Below are 16398 nucleotides of genomic sequence, written 5' to 3'. Positions count from 1 at the left end.
AACTCCAGAAGCGTCTTACCTGGGCCAAGGACAAAAAAAAACCTGGACTGTTGCTCAGTGGTCCAAGGTGTTGTTTTCAGATGAAAGTAAATTTTGCATTTCATTTGGAAATCAAGGTCCCAGAGTCTGGAGGAAGAGTGGAGAAGCCACAATCCAAGCTGCTTGAGGTCTAGTGTGAAGTTTCCACAATCAGTGATGGTTTGGGGAGCCAAATAAATACAAAATTTTTAGCTTTGAATTTCGGAGGCATGTTGTCAGACAACAATGTACATTTTACTCAAAAATATACCTATAAAGAGAAAAATCTGAGAAAATTAAAATTTTGCAGTGGTCTCTTAATTTTTGCCAGAGCTGTATATACACTGCTCAAAAAAATAAAGGGAACACTCAAATAGCACATCCTAGATCTGAATGAATTAAATATTCTCATTGAATACTTTGTTCTGTACAAAGTTGAATGTGCTGACAACAAAATCACACAAAAATCATCAATGGAAATCAAATTTATTAACCAATGGAAGCCTGGATTTGGAGTCACCCCCAAAATTAAAGTGGAAAAACACACTACTGGCTGATCCAACTTTGATGTAATGTCCTTAAAACAAGTCAAAATGAGGGTCAGTATTGTGTGTGGCCTCCACGTGCCTGTATGACCTCCCTACAATACCTGGGCATGCTACAGATGAGGTTGCGGATGGTCTCCTGTGGGATTACCTCCCAGACCGGGACTAAAGCATCCGCCAACTCCTGGGCAGTCTGTGATGCAACGTGACATTGGTGGATGGAGCGAGACATGATGTCCCCAGATGTGCTCAATCGGATTCAGGTCTGGGGAACGGGTGGGCCAGTCCATAGCTTCAATGCCTTCATCTTGCAGGAACTGCTGACACACTCCAGCCACATGAGGTCTGGCATTGTCCTGCATTAGGAGGAACCCAGGGCCAACCGCACCAGCACATGGTCTCACAAGGGGTCTGAGGATCTAATCTCGGTACCTAATGGTAGTCAGGCTACCTCTGGCGAGCACATGGAGGGCTGTGCGGCCCTCCAAAGAAATGCCACCCCACACCATTACTGACCCACTGCCAAACTGGTCATGCTGTAGGATGTTGCAGGCAGCAGATCGCTCTTCACGGCGTCTCCAGACTCTGTCACGTCTGTCACATGTGCTCAGTGTGAACCTGCTTTCATCTGTGAAGAACACAGGGCGCCTGTGGCGACTTTGTCAATCCTGGTGTTCTGTGGCAAATGCCAAGCGTCCAGCACGGTGTTGGGCTGTGAGCACAACCCCCATCTGTGGACGTCAGGCCCTCATACCTCCCTCATGGAGTCAGTTTCTAACTGTTTGTGCAGACGCATGCACATTTGTGGCCTGCTGGAGGTCATTTTGCATGGCTCTGGCAGTGCTCCTCCTGTTCCTCCTTGCACAAAGGTGGAGGTAGCGGTCCTGCTGCTGGGTTACGGCCCCCTCTACGTCTCCTGGTGTACTGGCCTGTCTCCTGGTAGCGCCTCCAGCCTCTGGACACTACGCTGACAGACACAGCAAACCTTCTTGCCACAGCTCGCATTGATGTGCCATCCTGGATGAGCCGCACTACCTGTGCAACTTCTGTGGGTTGTAGAGTCCGTCTCATGCTACCACGAGTGTGAAAGCACAACCAACATTCAAAAGTGACCAAAACATCAGCCAGAAAGCATTGGTACTGAGATGTGGTCTGTGGTCCCCACCTGCAGAACCACTCCTTTATTGAGTGTGTCTTGATAATTACCAATAATTTCCATCTATTGTCTATTCCATTTGCACAACAGCATGTGAAATTGATTGGCAATCAGTGTCGCTTCCTAAGTGGACAGTTTCATTTCACAGAAGTTTGATTTACTTGGAGTTATATTCTGTTGTTTAAGTGTTCCCTTTATTTTTTTGAGCAGTGTATATAGTCTACATGAAACATTTAGTCTTTACATGAAACACTTTTTAAATACTGGATAGATAGATAGATATATATATATATATATATGTGTATATATATATATATATATATATATATATGTATATATATATATATATAAAATCCAGCAAAGATATTGAAATCATATTTAAAAAAATATTTCCTGTAAATCAACAGACACCATATAATTGCACAGAGCTGCTTGCATATGTCTTTCCAGATGTTTTGTGATATAATTAAATCCTGCAGTAATGTGATTAAGCAATAAAGGGCTGGTATAGACAATATTCCCAATAACTCGATCGGATTAGTTAAACATGATCTCCTATTACAAGGGGGTGAAGCTAGGAGCTATCTAGGTTCATGTCCACATTCTTTGAAGAATAAACTAAGTAACAAACATGATCCAAACATTAGAAAGATCTTCCTGCTGTTTACAATATGGCAAACATTGCCTTCAATCTTTGTCAGATGTGTGAGTAATAAAAGCCGTAGACGCACAGCACATTCTACAGCCAGGGAGACTAGGAAACTGTTGTTCACATTTGCTTATAATGTTTGACTATCTAAGCATTACATACCGTGAAACAGATGTGGGGACCTGGATTTTGAATTGACCCATTCATTTTAAATGTAAATTATATACTGCCATGTCTGCTCCATATTGAGAAGCTGATATAATGAATAGGAGAGAGGTACAGTGGGACCAAACTTTGTTTTCCTATACCAATCCTAGTTTGCAAATGTAAAAGTATAATTAGCTTTAAAAGTCTAATCATTGTTAGTTTTAATTTTTTATTCACATTGACTCCTTTGTTATGTGCAATCAAATGTTATTTCCTGAGGTCCAACAATCTGAATTTCATTATGTAATGGTAAAAGAAATTAAAGGGGAAAATTAAAAAATATCCATCTTCATTCTTTTTTAGATATTTATTTCTATAGTTTGAGGGATTCAGGTAAGAAAAAGTCTATTCTATAAGTTATAATCTTTTAAGGCATGTTCACATACCATTAGTTTGCATTAGGAGAATTACAATACTGGTGATTATTTCACAGGGATTTTTTTATGTGAATGGGACATAAAATGCTCTATGTGCAATGTTGGTGAATTCAGTAAAGATTTAGGATCTACAAGTGCTTCGTTCTCACTAAATTAGAATATCATCAAAAAGTTAATTTATTTCTGTTCTTCAATACAAAAAGTGAAAGTTATATATTATATAGAGTCATTACAAGCAGAGTGATCTATTTGAAGTGTTTAGTTCTGTTAATGTTGATGATTATGGCTTACAGCCAATGAAAACACAAAAGTCATTATCTCAGTAAATTAGAATACTTTATAATAACAGCTTGAAAAATGTTTTTAGAATCCGAAATATTGGTCTACTGAAATGTATGTACAGTAAATGACCTCAGTACTTGGTCGGGCTCCTTTTGCATCAGTTACTGCATCAATGCGGCGTGGCATGGAGGCGATCAGTCTGTGGCACTGCTGAGGTGTTATGGAAGCCCAGGTTGCTTTGATAGCAGCCTTCAGCTAGTCTGCATTGTTGGGTCTGGTGTCTCTCATCTTCCTCTTGACAATACACCATTGATTCTCTATGGGGTTAAGGTCAGGCGAGTTTGCTGGCCAATCAATCACAGTGATACTGTTGTTTTTAAACCGGGTATTGGTACTTTTGGCAGTGTGGACAGGTGCCAAGTCCTGCTGGAGAATGAAATTTCCATCTCCAAAAAGCTTGTCGGCAGAGGGAAACATGAAGTGCTCTAAAATTTCCTGGTAGATGGCTGCGCTGACTTTGGTCTTGACAAAACACAGTGGACCCACACCAGAACATGACATGGCTCCCCAAACCATCACCGATTGTGGAAACTTCATGCTACACCTGAAGCAACTTGGATTGTGTGCCTCTCCACTCTTCCTCCGGACTCTGGGACCTTGATTTCCAAATGAAATGCAAAATTTACTTTCATCTGAAAACAACACTTTGGACTACTGAGCAACAGTTCAGGTCTTTTTCTCCTTGGCCCAGGTAAGACGCTTCTGGTGTTGTCTATTGGTCATGAATGGCTTGACACAAGAAATTGTGACACTTGTAGCCCATGTCCTGGATACATCTGTGTGTGGTGGCTCTTGAAGCAATGACTCCAGCAGCAATTCACTCCTTGTGAATCTCCCCCAAATTTTGAATGGCCTTTTCTTAACAATTGTTCAAGGCTGCGGTTATCCCGGTTGCTTGTGCACCTTTTTCTACCACACTCTTCCCTTCCACTCAACTTTCCATTAATATGCTTGGATACAGCACTCTGTGAACAGCCAGCATCTTTAGCAATGACCTTTTTTGGCTTACCCTCCTTGTGGAGTATGTCAATGACTGCCTTCTGGACATCTGTCAAGTCAGCAGTCTTCCTCATGATTGTGGAGCCTACTGAAGCAGACTAAGGGACCTTTTTAAATGCTTAGGAAGCTTTTACAGGTGTTTTTTGTTAATTATTCTAATTTACTGAGATAATGACTTTTGTGTTTTTATTGGCTGTAAGCCATAATCATCAACATTAACAGAAATAAACACTAGAGGTTTTGTGGAGGATTTTACCATGGTTTTTGTGACATCTTTTTTATTGATGTTTATTGTTGTTTTCCGGTCTTTTTTTTTTTCATTCAATTGAATACTGTTTTTAGAAACCTAAAGTGATTAAAAGATGTTCAAAAGCATGAACATATAAACAACATGCAATTTTTTACAAAGAAATGCAACTGTTTTGAGCATTTTCTGATAGGTATTTCAGATGATTTCTAAGACGAAATCTGTCGGAAAAAAATGTTGTGTGCACTTACCCTGAAGGGGTAACTCTGCTGAAGCCACATCTTGAAGACAGCAGACATAAGCATGTTTGACCTATGCTTCAATCATTGTCTATGATGAGACTATCGAAGAAGGCTACATAGTGCAGCCTCATTGACAATGAATTGGAAGATGTCGAGCATACGCACCTCTGCTGCATTCAAGATAGGGCTGCAGAGACCCTTTCTCAAGGATCCAGAGCCCTTGGGATTGCCGGGAAGCAACTTGTTTTTTTTTTTAGAATAACCCTTTTAACTTGACTTAAAAAGAAGCTGAATTACTTATCCTAGTGGCTGATTCTCTTTAATAAGTTTCACACATCTTTAGCATGTATTGCGTAACTTGATGCCATTATTAGTTGGCTTACTTTGCGCCAGTACATTGCATAGTTTTGGTACACATTGTCACATTTAGGGCTACTCGACAAACCATACCATTTCTACTAAGTCACATCCCATTTGACATGAGTCATAAAAAGCGTCTAAAAATATGAGCCCAGTTCATCATTCTGGCGTAAAAAACTTTGAAATGTAGCAACGAGGTTGAGCAAAACTTTTCAAACTAGAGTAAGATTTGTTGCACAGCTCACGGAGGGACATGCCACTTTTAAGAAATGCATGTGCCTCTTAATGAATCAGACACTTCTGAGTCCAACATGCCTCATTATCAAGATAATGTGAAGAAAGCCGTTCTGACTGAATAATGTGGTGCAGAGAATGTACACCAGTTTTTTGGCACAAATTAAGCCACAGCCTAGTAAATCTCAAGGTGTCATGCCTGGCATCACATGGTCATAACACAGTTGCATTTTCAGTTTCTCACTTATGGATATACCACCTATTTATGGCCAGGCATACATTATCAGGTAAGATGACATTCTAGTAAGTATCTTAACTCCTATGAATATTAATGAAAATGTGGCTGCAATGTGATGCCACAACTCCATAGAAACCATTGCAAGGTTTCTGCCAATTACCATCAAGGTGACTCTAATGAAGCCTATGGTTGGAAACTCCTAAGTAGTAATGAGCGAATTTGTTCAAAATCTGATCTCACAACTTAAATTTGACACAAATATGGCACATTCGGATTCATGATCGGAAATACAAGCAAAATTTCTTAAATTCAGGAAAAATCGGCAACGTTCAACGAATAAATGCGCGAACGTGATTTAACTGTTTTGCTTACATAGTGCTTGTGTATGATGAGCGCCTGGACATGGTAGATGAGTTTCGGGGCTGGTGATAGCATAGAACAGGTTAGATCAGCGGCACACTTGTTTTTTGTTTTTTTTCTTCCTGTGGGCGGTAACTTTAAATCAGCAAAGCGCGGCTAGCCAATCAGAGCGCGGCTAGCCAATCAGAGCGCAGGAATCATCCACACTGTCCAGACAAAAGGGCTTCTGCAATTGGCTGCTGAAATCACATATCCTCTCTATATAAAAAGCAGCCATGTTCACTCAGCGCCATTTCATGCATGTTACTGCTGGAGTAATGAGAGATATTAGCTAGATAAATGGACAGTTGTTTAGAAGTCAGATAGTGTAGATAAGTCTTGTGCTGTATACCTGTTCAATCGACCTTGCAGAACTTTTTTTTTCTTGTGCAATTACTGAGATTCTGACAGAAAGAGCAGGGCCCATGCCATAGAACTGTGTTGTCCACCGGTTGTACTGTCTGTGCTCTATGCAGGAGTATACCTGCAATGTATTTTGCACTTGCTAATGTGATAAAGCAAGCAAGCCCTTTTAGGCCACTTTTTAATTTTGTGGGGTTGAAATTCATCTATCTGCAGAGCTTGTCAGTGCAGAGTTTCTGAGTGCAGAGCAGTAAAAACTTTTTTTTTTCATTTGCTAATGTGATAGTGCAAGCTGTGTTAGCCCAGTTTGTCATATTTTTGGTGGATGAACTTCAGCTGTATGCACAGTAAAACAAATTTTTTTTTCTGTTGCTAGCCACAGTCCACCAAAGATTTTTTTGTGTGGCAAATGTCATACACTCTATACGTCAGCTACTATGTTAGTGGAGGTGAACTTCAGCTGTTTTCAGAGTAAAAACAAAGATTTTTTCTGTTGCTAGGCAGAGTCAAAAAAATAGTTTTTCCTGTCGCAAACATGTTACACTCTGCTGTAAGCCACCTAGTCCTTTTAGTGGCGGTGAAATTCAGCTGTATTCAGAGCTTATGCAGAGAAAAAAAATCTATTTTTTGCTGTTCCTAACGTGATACAGCAGGCTAGATCTGAGTTTGAAATAGTTTGGAGAATATCTTGTATGTTATACAGGTGTCATCCACACTAAAAACATACTTTGTTCGGTTCCTAATGTTATACAGCAGGGACATCTCAGTTTGAAATAATTTGGAGAATATCTCCAATGTTATACAGGCTACAGGCGTCATCCACACTAGAAAAATACTTTGTTCGGTTCCTAACGTTATACAGCAGGGACATCTCAGTTTGAAATAGGTTGGAGAATAACTCCTATGTTATACAGGTCTCATCCACAATAAACAAATACTTTGTTCTGTTTGTAACGTTATACAGCAGGGCCATCTCAGTTTGAAATAGTTTGGAGAATATTTCCTATGTTATTGTGGCACCCTAGGAGTCCGGTTGCCACATTGGCATTGCCTCCCTCACAGGGGGTGATACCATGCCTGGATGCATGGAGGGGTCCCCTTATCAGGTAACACCAGCATCCTACACTTTTCCTGACTCCAGACCAGAAGGGGGAGCTTTAACCTGGTTTCAGGGGAGCTTCCCCTTTAAATTGGGGCCCGGAGGCGGGGGTTATCAGAGTCAGTTGAGGGAGAGTGAGTAAAAGGCAAGGGAGAACCTGGGGAGGGGAGCTGTGACCAAGCTCGCCCCAGAGACAAGCGCCATAAATCAGACACCGGAGTCCGTGGTTGCTCGTATACTGAAGTCCCAGCAGCTAAATCCGGAGGGCAGGAGACTGCAGGTCTCCTGGCCCCACCGAATACCCGGCGGCTCAGCAGCATACAGGAGCCTGGAGCCGCCACGAAGGAGCGACACCTTTAAAAGGCTCGAGCTGCCTGCCATAGGGGCTAGGATTTAACAATCACTCAGGAAAGAGGGCCACAGCATAGCTTTAAGCAGCAGGGCCAAAGAGGACAGCGCAGAAGGAACGCCTACAACCCCACCTGGCGAGGTGGATCCCAAATTGCTTCTAGGCTGCCCGGATCTCCATTACCTTCTGTTACTAGTGCCCCGGTCTGCACCATCAAACATCAAGTAAAGGTAGAGGAAACCACCATTCCTGTGTCGTCTGGTCATTATCTGCACCCTCAGTCCTGCACCCCAACATCCACAATCCCCTACATAAACCGTACCGGTAGCCCTGGGACCCCGCTCTACCCATGGGGAGCAAACCCATCCCAGCTGTGTGACCAATGGCCCCAGCGGTCTCTTTCAGCAGCGGCGGCCACCTATAGCTGCATACCACAGGTGGCGTCACAAAACTTTTCCCCTGTGCAGAGCTGTTGCAGTGGAAAAAAAATCTAATTTTGTTTTGCAAATAGCGTGCTCCTACCACAGTATCTGAGCAACATGAGTGGGAAAAATAGAGGTCCTGGTGTAAGGGGGAATAGGCTTGGTGTTCAAGGTATACATGGGGTAGGTTGTAATGTTAGTGAAAGCACTAGTGAACCAACACCGTCATGTCTTATCCAAAGACAACTGACAACTTCTGGTTGTGAACAGGCTACTCCACTCTCTTTCTTTGGAAGCTGCACAGCAATACGCCTTGTTGATAAGGGTCAGAAAGACCAGGTGTGCTCCAGTGGATGGCAAGTGCTGCTTCAAGTGGCCTCTCCTTTTCTTCCTCCACCTCAACATCACACACAGTACAGTCCACAGAGGTGGCACCCCAATTACCCTTGCTTTCCCCCGCATCACAGCTGTCCAAGTGTCCAACTGACTGTAGCGAACCACAGATGGGTGAGTCTGTAGAACTGTTCATTCATTATATACCATGGGCATCAGAAGTGTACTCCAAATATTCATATAGTCAAGAAGAGGTTGGATTCGGGGCAGGACGGAGTAGGGTCCGAGGAGGTTCCTGACCCTCGTCACCAGACATTAACCACCGGGGAGGGAGGTGATCCTGATGAGACTCAGATACCTGAGGTTCATGCGGACAAGTGCTGTCAGTGCAACAAGAGGAGAGGGGTCACTCTGAGGGCGAGGAATGGGATAACACATTGGATGATGACGAGGTTGAAGATCCTACTTGGTGTGAACTCAGAGTTAAGCAGCCGAGTAGCTCATCTGAGGAGGTGGAGGAGGAAGACGAGGAGGTTACCTTTCACCCTACGGTGCAGAAATGGAGTGATGCAAGCATGAGGAGCACTGCATCCTTAGCCACAACTGTGGCTGTGGTCAGCAGCGGTCACATCTCTGCAGCTCACAGGGACGGCAAGGGTTGCCTTGCCTCGTCCTTTTTTGTCACCGCAATGGATAAGCCAACTCACAATATCTGCAAACTTTGCAATAAAAAACTCAGTAAAGGGAAAAGCTGCAATAATTTGACTACTACATGCATGAACATTCACATGCACAAACAACATGCGTTACACTGGAAATCTCACCGTGCTGAAATGCGAACCAGTGGACCTCAACAACCATCAGCTGCCCCATCAACCGCATTGGCCTTTTCTTCCTCCTTTATGACCATGCCAAGTATTGCCACGCAGATCTCCCACTGCAGAACCTCCGGTTCTCTACCTGATCCAGTCAGGCTGAGTGAGAGCCCATCAGCTGTAACTGAAGCAGATATGCCTGCTGTGTTTGTTTAACCGAGCACACCACATGTTTCTCAATCCACCTTAACATCTCCCCCTGCACCTCACTCACCATCCGGCAGTTTGTCCATTTCACTTTACTCCGCCCTCTCTCACCACTGCAGCCAGCTCTCAGTCCCGCATTTGTGGTCACGTAAAAGATTGTTTCCTCCCACACATGACAAAGCTAAGAGGTGGAACTCCACCATCTCCAATCTGTTGGCCACGGAAATAGGGGAGTGTGGCCCTAATATTTTGAACTGTGAACACTCCTGTAAGGCTGCTTTTTTATTGAGGAGGTAACCGGAGAACCTGGGGGAAACCCCTGCAAACACGGGGAGAACATGCAAACTACTTGCAGATGTTTTCCTCTATCATCATAAAGGAGTTAGTTCGTTGTCTAGGAGACCGACCAATGCTGCTGTTTATCTTGTGAACATTGTGTTGAAGCTTGCAAGGTGTCACAGGTTTACCATGACAGAGAGCAGCCAGAAGACCACAGCGTCTGATTCCTACCACTCCTGCAGTCATTAGAAGCCTTTCGCCTTCATATTAATCAGTGCAGGGGTTAATCTGCTCAGTTGTGAGCTCCTGGAAGCTTACTGTGATTTAGGCTCTCAGCAGATTTTTCCCGTGCATCTTACTGTGATAACGCTGTATCCCAAAACATCAGATTGTCGATTACCGTGGAAACCTTGAAAAGGAAGCTGAAGACCCACTTCTTGTGACAAGCGTAGAATCTGTGGTAAGCCTCGCTCCAGCATACCGCTGCACAACTAGCTGTACCCTGACCTACTGTACCCTCACCCATCCCTTGTACATTGTTTGTGCACCCTCTCGGGCAGGGTCCTCTCTCCTCTTGTACCAGTCGGTGACTCATTTTCACATCGTGTTTCATGAATGACTTAATTTAGTCTAAGAGGATATCTATAGCGATTGGGGCTTCCAAGTAGTAAGTAAGTGTGCAGTATAAGTAATCCTGGAAGTTAATGGACTACCTAATGGCGTTATGCTTCATTAGATAATTACCTTCTATATTTCAGTTATATAATTACTACTTTATATTTAAGCATTCTTTTAAAAAGACCCATTCCAGAATCAGAATCAATCAGTCCATGCATGATTGCAATCAAGATAATCATTTTTTTAAATGATCACAAAAGGTGTTAATCAGAAGAACCTTCTGGATTGTGATTATTCCATGGTTTAAAAAAAATTGAATTTTTTTTAATAATTCAACTTAATAGTGCATCATAATTGGTCAAACAGCCCACACTGAATTATCATAATTTAAAGATAAAAAGATTGCAATTAAAGAAGTCACTCAATTTTTGCGTACCAGTATAAAAGGAAAGAAAAATTTAAAAAAAGAGTCTCTTTTGTGTACCTAAGGCAGCAAACATTGTTCTTTTTAAAGAAGAAATTCAGTCAGACACTGGGGAGCGCATGCTTGCGCACCTCAATGACTCGAGGTGCCGTCACCAAGTTGAGTGGAGTTCATGTCATATGAACTCAGTTCACCTCATTGACGTCAGCGCGAGTGAGGGAAAATTCTCATGCTCGCGGTGCTGGCAAATGACGTCAGCACATGCGCTGTGAGAACTTTCCCATGCGTGCGCTGACGTCAATGAGGTGAACGGAGTTCATATGACATGAACTCAGCTCAACTTGATGACGGCACTGCAACTCACTGAGGTGAGGAATCATGCGCTCCTCAGTGTCTCTGCAGGATGGCAGGCTGGATGGTTGCTTCAAGCTACTATGCAGCCTGCAATCTAGATGTAGCACAGCTGGACCCGTCGCGGGACAAATGGATAATGTTCTTCACGTCGGAGAGGTGAGGATGAGGTTGGTTTATTATTTTATTTTATTCCAGGTGACATGGGATTCAGAGGAATGGGTGTAATGGTAAGTAGGGTTTAATTTAGAACTATTAAAGGAGTTTGTGTGGTTATTTCAAATAAAATATTTCATTCTGTGTGTGTGGTTTTTTTAACATTTCACTTTCACTACGGGTTAGTAATTGGGATGTCTTATAGACTCCTCTCCATTAATAACCTGGGCTTGATGATAGCTGCCAATATAAGCTGACATCAACCCCAATCCTATAATTCCACTTGCCACCACCACAGGGCAATGGGCAGAGCAGAGGCTAATTGCCAGAATTGGCGCATCTTATGGATGCATCATGTCTGGGATGGCTGAGAGCTGGTGTTTGAAGTCTGGGAGGGGGCCAACATTCATGGCCCCTTCCTAGGCTATTAATATCAGCCCCCAGCTGTCACACTAGCCTTTGCTGTTAAAATAGGGGGACCCCACTTCAATTTTTTTGAGGTCCCCCATTTTAATTGCCAGTAAAGGCTAAATATACAGCTGGGGGCTGATATTAATAGCCTGGAAAGCTTCATGGGTATTACCCCCTTCCCAGGTTACAAACATCTGCCCACAGCAGTCTGCTTACCCTCAGCAAGAGAATAAAATTACGGGGGACCCCATGCCATTTTATTTTAATTCTTTAATTTAGCAATAAATAACATGTACAGTAAACAACATAGTCACTGTACTAATTATATATGTCATTGACATCTTTCTATCGAACTATGTAGGTATAGCTATTCTCTCTATATTGTCGGGTACCGCTGTGATTTTACTGTACACGGCTGATGAATTGTTAAGTTTCAAGAAGACAGGTGCATGAAAATCAGACGGCACTCACATGATCCGAGTGCCATGTGATTTTTTTCTCCCACTCATTGACTTGCATTGGCGAGTCTCGTCCGAGATACGCGGCAATACGCAGCATGCTGCGATTTTTTTCTCAGTCCGATTTCAGCTGAGAAAAAAATCGCAGATGATAACATTGGTCCGAGTGCAATCCGATTTTTTATCGAATTGCACTCGTCCGCTTTCCTCCCATATGAGTATGAGCCCTAAATGGAAGTGTTTGCGGAGATGACTGTCAGCCAAGCGATCAGTCAAAGCAACACTCAGCTGACAGCCATCTAGTGTATATGGCCAGCTTTATTCCTTTGTTGTCTGTGGTCCATATACATTGTATTCATCCACCAAAATTAGCAAATATTTGTTTAACCCCTTCACGACGGGGCCAATTTCCATTTTTGCATTTCTATTTTTTCCTCCCCTTCTTCCAAATGCCATAACTCTTTTATTTTTCTGTCAGCGTAGACATATGAGGCTTGTTCTTTGTTGTACTTTTGAATGATACTGTTCATTTTACCACATAGTGTACTGGAAAATGGGAAAAAAAATTCAAATGCGATGAAACTGTGAAAAAAACGCAATTCTGACATAGTTTTTTTGGAAATTGTTTTTACGGTGTACATTTTGTGGTAAAAATGACTTTGCAATATGAGTCTTCTCATCAGCACGATTACTCTGATACCCAACATGTTCAGTTTTTTTACTATTTTAGTAGAGACAAAAAAATCTGAATTTTTCCCTAAAAAATGTTTGGATTGTGTCGCCATTTTCCAAGACCCGTAACATTTTTATATTTCGGCCAATGGAGCTGTGTGATGGCTTATTTTTTGCAGGGCGAGACGTAATTTTAGCATTCTTTAATTTTTTTTTGTTTATGTTGTTCATCGATCGGGTTAATTATTTTTACATTTTGATAGACCAGGCTTTTCTGAATGCTGCAATACCACATATGTGTATTTTTTTTGTACCTTTATTTTCAATGGGGGAAAAGGGAAGTTGATTTAAGATTTTAGGTTTTTTTTTGTTTTTTTCATAATTTTAAAACATTTTTTTTAAAACTTTTTACTGTTATTGTTAGTCATGGGCGCACCAATGGGCAGAGAGAATGGCGCGCACGCATGTCAGTGTGTGTTAAATGCCGCTGTCAGTGATTGATAGCGGCATTTAACAGGTTATCAATCGACTCCACCCACATTTGTTAGCGGCAGGTCCTGGCTGTAATGCACAGCCATCAGCTGCCTTGTATGGGGGGGGCTTGCTACGTGAGCCCGTTCCATACACCTGCTTCCAACTTGCACTGTACATGTACAGCGGATGTTGTGAAGCGGTTAGCACTAATAAAGAACAACTCCCATCCTCCTGCAGATGCTCATCCTCTTCACTATCATTAGTAGAATGTGCTCAATCTGAAAGTTAAAATCTTTTCATTTATTGTTTTAATTAATTCAGGAAGTTAAAAACAAGTAAAACTACAACAAAAAGTTTGCTTGTGCAATTTTGGAAATGCAGCGCTCTTGGACTTATTACAATAGTTCCAGAATTGCTCCTGACTTTAAACTACTTTGTCAACTGATGTGAACTTAACAGAGTAAAAGCTTTTTGTTTTTTAACCTTTTAGAGCCTAAGACTGAAAGGACCTTATTTCTGTCTCTATACATTTCAATTGTAATTGTTTTTCTGGATTCTTTTTTTTGCAGCTACCAGGAATAATTGTATAATTTATACAGTCTAATTTTTTTGTGACACAAATATCGGAAAAAGTAATTGTAGGTGTTGTTTTATTTCTTTGTCACTGTCCAGATTTCACACTAAGTTACATGTATTCGCTAAATTATTATGTTTGATTCACAAAATGTGTAGGTTTATGGTTTTATGCAATTAAAGTATAATAAAATGTACTACATATGTCAAGAAAATATTATTTTCATGTTTGGGTGCAAAACATTTTTTTATATATTTTTTTATAAAAAATTTTTTATTTATATATTTATTTTATATAGGTTTTATAATGTTTTAATAATCTGTGTGGGCAGAAAAGCCCTTTAAAATGAAAACTTGATAGCAATGATGCATTTATTTTCAATCCGATCTCTGTCGATCCCGCGGACAAAATTTAATGACATCAGTCTGGATGATGATGTCTTTGTCGGAAAGAAGAGCAATGCTGACAGCTCTGTTCTCACTGACGAATATTCCAGAAAGACAGTCGGAAACCCTTGAATGTAAGTGTGAACAGAGCCTTTGATTTTTTTTTTAACTGCTCAGCTTCATAGTGGGCTATCAAGGGAACCTTTGGGAATGGTTGCAACTTCCTTAGTGAACTGCCAAGCTTTCCGTTAAGGTCCACAGATGAAAATAAAATGGCTATAGGAAATTTGCACTTTTGGTTATGGATTTTTTTTAATGTCCATCTCGCCAATATTATTAGTGAATTTTCTACTTTATAGCTCGCTGAAGAATTCCTTTACATAACTCAGATTTGAAGCTTCCAAAACCGTATGACAACATTATCTATAAAGAATTTTAATATTGCACAGCTACACTGAAATAAACCAGTGACATTTCATGCCGTTGACTTTCCCACATGGAATTAATAAGCTGAGGTTTTTTACAACTCACTTATAATCATTATAATTTTCATTTTTATGGACCAAGTAATATAAACCAAGGATGGTCAGTTTATTAAATGTACCTGCCCTCCCCATATAAGTGATGGCTCACTAAGTGAAGGTATCATGTGTGCAGGCTACGCTGTTAAATCCCTTTGTTGCTAGGGGGTTCTCAATATTTTATACTAACCATCAATGTAACCTTATACCATTGTGTAACTCTACACGGGAGAGAATTCAAAATCAATTTCTAGAAGGAAATTTTTAGAATTGGAAAATACTAATGAAATTTAGAAAGTGAGGCATCGTCCTTCACATCATCTTAAGTTACATGTAAGGGCAAATATCAGTGTATTGTAGGAAAATAAAAGGATTGTCTATGACTATGATAATGATGAACAATCCCTAAGATAAGTCATCAGTAGAATGGCGGGGGGGTCTGATACCTGGCAACCCCACTGATCAGTTGTTTGTAGCTATCAATCTGGTAGGATGTACAGAGCCGAAACAACACACCCATTCATGTCAATAGGAGTTGACGTGACACCCCCGAGAATGGCCATTATACAGTATATGGGGCTGTACTGTGCCGGTTCAGTAAATTGTGCACATCTGGTCATGGCAGGAGCTGCAAACAGCTGATTGATTGGAGTGCTTGTTTTCGGACATCCATTTATCTTATGCCGATTACCTATCCTAAGGAGAAGTCATCAATATTTAATTCCTGGACAACCCCATTAATGGCAGAATTTGCAGAAATATGTTATTAATGGCAGCTGTAACATCTGTGCAAATTTGTGTCTGCTCTGTTTCCGCTTTAGTTGCTAGACATCAGCGCGCCCTTATTGGTTGCAACACATGACAGCACCAGTCCTATTTTTTCCCTGGGACTTTTGGTGCAGCTTAATAAGGTTAATTTTGTTCTAGGTTTTGATCATTCCATTCTGATAGTCCTGGGTGGCACAGTCAGCTTAAAACACTGAAGCTTTGACTCCACTGCCAGTCAATAGCTTTGCTGTCCTGGTATATAAGGCTGTGCTGTGGTCCTGTTTATTTGTCATAATTATTACATTTCTTTGACCTCGGCTTGACTTTTGACTACTTGCTAGCTTCATGATTTTGTCCCTGACGTGACTTCTTAGGTTTGATCCTGTGTGGTGACCCTTCTTGCCTCTGGTTTGCTCCTCCCAATGACAGCCCTTCCGTGGAAGCAATCCAGCTGACCCCATTCTAAGACCATATTCCAGTGCAGGGTTTAAAGGGTGAAGGCCAAGGTTCCCCTGGAATCTGTCAGATTGCGTGCCTTAAGCCAATTCTGTCCAATGTAGCCTTTTTGAGCCTGTGGCCTCTAACAGCCATGACAGCAGCTAGTGCAAAATATGGAATTTTTCCCAGAATGGTCAACATGGCCACAGTATTTAGTGCATTCCCATTGTTACAATCCTTCATGAATAATGATACAACCTATTTTTG

The sequence above is a fragment of the Phyllobates terribilis genome, unplaced genomic scaffold (genome assembly GCF_046119375.1).
Source record: "Phyllobates terribilis strain yellow unplaced genomic scaffold, ASM4611937v1 Scaffold_2__4_contigs__length_985480577, whole genome shotgun sequence".
Lineage (NCBI taxonomy): Eukaryota > Metazoa > Chordata > Amphibia > Anura > Dendrobatidae > Phyllobates > Phyllobates terribilis.
Note: the sequence above shows the minus strand (reverse complement) of the source record.